This window comes from Staurois parvus, unplaced genomic scaffold (genome assembly GCF_062004578.1).
Source record: "Staurois parvus isolate SC_StPar_1 unplaced genomic scaffold, SC_StPar_1.0 ptg000151l, whole genome shotgun sequence".
NCBI classification, from domain to species: domain Eukaryota; kingdom Metazoa; phylum Chordata; class Amphibia; order Anura; family Ranidae; genus Staurois; species Staurois parvus.
This window is the reverse complement of record NW_028317947.1, coordinates 13,790,411-13,795,889: the sequence shown is the minus strand read 5'-3', so window position 1 is coordinate 13,795,889 and position 5,479 is coordinate 13,790,411.

The window sequence follows — 5,479 nt, the reverse complement described above, 5'->3', positions numbered from 1 at the left end:
AGAGGAGGAGCCGAGCGGCAGTGTGAAGATTGAGTGAGGGAGCGGCCCGAGCAAGTGAAGAAGACAGCTGACTGGTAAGTGTGCCGTGCAGATAGTGCTGCTGCAACCAGGTATGCTGGCTGTGGATGGGAGAGGGAAGGAGCCTAGGCTGGAGCAGGGGTCAGCAAGGTAAGTGTCATTGGTGTCAGTGGGAGGAATAGTGCCCCATCATTGGTGTCACTGATATGATTAAATGGGGAGGGGGGCTGGGGCGCCAATTTTATAGTTCGTCCCCGGGCGCAAAATATCCTGACACTGCCCCTAGCTACATTACCAACCTCATCTGCAGATATTGTCCAAATTGCCCTCTCCGCTCCTCCCAAGACAACTTGCTCTCTAGCTCCCTCGTCACCTCCTCCCACGCTCACCTCCAGGACTTCTCCAGAGCTTCTCCCATCCTCTGGAACACCCTACCCCAGTATGTCCAGTCAGCCCCCACCCTGTCTGCCTTTAGGTGATCTTTGAACACTCATAGAATAATGTTAGCAGCTGACAAGAGCAGACCTGCCAAAAAAGATGGTATATAACGAATCCTATGCGGAGTAAATATTCACTATTATAGTGGATGCAAATATTTTATTGAGTTCAATTATATCATGAAAAGGTAGACATTGGAATCATGGTGAACACATTGTCAATCATGAAAATAAAATCAAGAAATAAAAACAAAAAACAAAAAACGTTCTGCATTTTCACTTAGCTGCGTCTATGGCAAAAAAGCCATTGTGAATATGGGGCAAAGACTTCTTCTGTATTTGGTATAGGAAGTCCATATATTAAATCCAGAAATATGTATCTTCAGTATTCAGTTTTCTGAATCTTTGTCTTCTATCTTTAACCTCCCTGGCGGTATGATTCTTTCCGATTTTTTGTGCTGAAAGCGGTACCATTTTTTGCATGGAAATATGTAGTTTTTTATTGTAGGCTGTAATTTTTAGGAATAACTCACTGAAATCTGTCCGAACAAGAGTCTAGTAAACATCCCGGGTATGATAAAACTTGAAAAACAAAATCATAAATTATAATTTAATAAATAATCATAAAAAATAATAATATAATAATAATACATTTGATTCAATAATATAATCAAACCAAAAACACTGAAATTTGAAATACAGAGGCAAATTCGCACATCGCTGAGCAAAGTCGCAAAATCATTTTCAGTGTCTGATGATGAATTTCCCCACGAATCATTATCACTCAATTCTGCAAGTGGTTCTGATTTACTATCGCTGTTCTCTAGCTGGTCTAAAACCGCTTTTGACGTAAAGGGACGCTTTTTGGACGCCATGGACTTTTCTAAGTTTCCAGGCAGAAAGAACATTCAAAATGCAGGCATGGCACAGGACAAAGCAGTAGGGACAAAATATATGTGAAATGCATTGAAACAGCAATGACAGCAAAAATTACCGTATTTGCCGGCGTATAAGACGACTGGGCGTATAAGATGACCCCCCTACTTTTCCTGCTAAAATGTAGTGTTTGGGCTATACTCGCCGTATAAGACTACCCCTCTTCCAGTGCACACCAGTGGGAGGAATAGTGCCCCATCATCGGTATCAGTGGGGGGAATAGTGCCCCATCATTGGTATCAGTGGGGGGAATAGTGTCCCATCATTAGTATCAGTGGGGGGAATGGTGCCCCATCATTGGTGTCAGTAGGAGGAATAGTGTCCCAACATTGGTGTCAGTGGGAGGAATGGTGTCCCATCATTGGTGTCAGTGGGGGGTGGAATAGTGCCCCATCTTTGTTGTCAGTGGGGGGTGGAATAGTGCCCCATCATTTGTGTCAGTGGGGGTGGAATAGTGCCCCATCGTTGGTGTCAGTGGGGGGTGGAATAGTGCCCCATCGTTGGTGTCAGTGGGGGGGGGGAATAGTGCCCCATCGTTGGTGTCAGTGGGGGGGAGGAATAGTGCCCCATCGTTGGTGTCAGTGGGAGGAATAGTGCCCCATCATAGGTATCAGCGGGAGGAATAGTGCCCCATCATTGGTATCAGTGGGAGGAATAGTGCCCCATCATTGGTATCAGTGACACCAATGATGGGGCACTATTCCTCCCACTGACACTTGCTGACTCTGTTCTCGTATGGTGCTGCTGCAGCCAGCATATGTGGTTGCAGCAGCACCTCTACACTGACCACTTACCTGCTGGTCCTGCACTCGATTTTCGCGCGGCTGCTCGGCTCCACCCTCTCGCCGGTGATTGGCCGCCTGTGTGCCTTTCCTGAGCTACAGTTCTGGCGGCCAATCGCTGGTGAGGAGGCGGAGCCGAGCAGCCGCGCGAACCCAGTGGCCGAACTGAAGGCGCAGCCGTGCTTCCTGGACCGGATCGTCGTGGGACCGGAACCAGGTAAGAAATAGCCCCTGCCCACCCCTGTACTTAGTGTCCCTTCCGTTAGGGGAAGGGGGGGGGGCGGCAGCGGCACCGCGCCGCCCCCCTAAAAAGTGTCATGTCATGTTATACCGGCGTATAAGACGACCCCCGACTTTTGAGAAGATTTTTAAGGGGTAAAAAGTCGTCTTATACGCCGGCAAATACGGTACATTTTTTAAAAATTTCAAATTTCCCGCCGGTTCCGGTGCCCGTACGTCCCGACGTCACAGGGACCAGAACACAGAAGCCGGATGCCGGCATCAGCCGGAGGAGATGACCGGGGATGCTGAGGGGACACATCGCGGGAGCGAAGGACAAGGTAAGTGCTGCAGGGACCCCCTGAGCAACGCCGCATGGTAAGCCCGAGTGTAGCTCGGGGTTACCGCTCTTGGTATTGAAATTTTACCCCGAGCTACACTCGGGAATACCGCTAAGGAGGTTAAGATATCAAACTTTTCCTTCAAATGTTCATCAAGATATGGTGATGAAAAATGAATGATGAAAATCCTGAAGAATAAATATATGATAAATATAATAATCCTGGAATAAATGTTGAGGCCTATTGTAATATTGCATCATCAAATCCTAAATATAAATACCATGGCCACTAATGGAGGAATAGTGTACAATATTACATTCTTTGTAATTCATCATCACATAGATTAGTTAAAACAGTTCCATTGTGTATAGCCAATTCCAATCGGCCGATATTCCTTAAATAGGATACTTTAAGTGGATAACAGTAATAATGACTCTAGAATAAACAAACACATGTTAATACATCAAAAAATTTATCATAATCATGGGCGGTTCCACAAGAGGAAATAATTACCCTGATAGAGATCATGTTTGTTTCCACTGGTAGAGTATGGTTCTATGTGGATCCTGAATAAAGATGAGAGGTGTGTATCCTCCTAGATGCCAAAAAATTGTATAAACTATAATAGGTGTATCTTGATTGTGCAATGTTGCACTAGATATGTATGTAAATAGCCTTCTAATGGCTCCAAAAATTCCTGTGATACTAATCACAAGATAACAAATCAGTATTCATCTATAAAGGCCCAAAAATGTCTCTATATATAAGAGTGCTGGAGTTCCTTAATGAGGTTCAGAACATATAAGTCCCGTGTTACTAAATAACAAGATATGACTAATCTCTATTCAAGGATTACTTGCCACCGGTGGAAGTGGTATTGCGCCACTTAGAATTAAATGAACTCCCGGGAGTCATCCTAAGTACTGGTGGTTTTCTCTCTTGCCTCGTGTTTGTCCAAGATGGAGGAGTGTGGTGTGCCTCTTTCCCCTCATGGACATTGCAGCATGGAAGGATGCAGAGCGTGATGATGTCACTACGTTGACGCGTTTCACCCGCCAATCATCGCGGACTTCGTCAAAACTGGGAGGGGACAGCTTTTCACCTTCCTTTTATAGTGCAGAATTTGCATACTTTCTTCATTTTGTCGGCCTCTTGTGTTGAAATGTCATCACTACATTGTTAATTTAAATTAAATTCTAAAACTTACATGACTGACATTTATCATTGAAGACTGGCTATATATCAAATTAAAATTCAGATAGTGTTATTAGCTGTTAGTTTACAGCAGATGACAATAATAAAGTCATATATTATTTACTTTTTCTCATTTTCAAAAAGCTTTATATCATTTGCAGGAGATAATATGACCCCAAAATCAGCCAAATAATCAAACAGGAATTTATTTAAGAAATATTTTAAAATTTAGTTTCATATTTAAACCATGTGGTATTAAGGTCCCCAATGTATATATCCAAAAATTCTCTTTTTGTAAAAGGATTTTATCAATAATCCCCTCTTCTAGAGGAAACATTCAGGAGAAAAATTCCCTTTACTTTTAAGCCATCAGTTTTACCTTGATGTACTTCCTTAAAATGTTGAGCTAGAGGATTTTCCCTTTCTTTATCATTTTTATTTCTATATTAATTTTTAATTTCCTGTATGTGTTCACTAATACGTACTTTTAAAGATCTTTTTGTCTTTCCTATATAGAATTTCTTGCATGGGCACTCTAGCATATAAATTACTCTACTGCTAGAGCAATTTATATAGTTCTTAATTTCAGAGGTTTTAGAATTAACAACATTATGAAATGTATTAGTTTTGTGTACATAAGGACAGATCTGACAATGACCACACGGATACATACCTGTAGTCTTACCCATTTTTGTTAACCAGTTTTCTTTCGGAATCTTTTTAAATTCTGATTCTACCAAAATATCCTTCAAATTGGAAGTTATTTTAGCTACCATTTGTGGTTTATCACCCACTATTTGTGCTATTCCTGGATTCATGGTTAATAAATGCCAATGTGAATTTAATACTCTTTTAACCTCTTTCCATTGTTACCCATATTTTGTTATGAACCTTACGGGTTCATTGTATTTTTATTATTAGATTTCTTATTGATGTTAGTAAGTAATTCCTTTCTAGCTTTACATGAAGCCTTGTATTTTGCTTTTCTCAGAGTTCTATGTGAATAACCCCTTTCTCTAAATCTTTGATAGAGTTGTGCCATTTCTATTTGAAATTGAATTTCATCTGTACAATTTCTTCTTATCCTAAGGAATTGACCAACCGGTATACCTTGTTTCAATGTTTCAGGATGATGACTAGTTGCATGTAGGAGGGTATTGGCTGCTGTTTCTTTTCTAAATGTTTTAGTTGTCAATGCGTTCTCATGGATTGAGATGGACAGATCCAAAAAGGAAATTTCCTTATAATCAGAATTATATGTTAATTTGATATTCCTATCATTTAGATTTAGGCTAGTAAGAAGTTCTTGCAATTGTTCAGCCTCTCCCTCCCAAATCATAAGTATATCATCAATGTATCTGAGCCATTGGGTAACATGGCCCCTATACATTGGTGAAGTATACACTAAATCCACCTCCCATAGTCCGAGATGAAGACAGGCATAGGCTGGGGCCCATGGAGCTCCCATGGATATCCCACAGATTTGTTGATAAAATGTACCCAAAAATTGAAAACAATTATGTGTAAGCATGAATTCCAAAAGGTCCAGAAT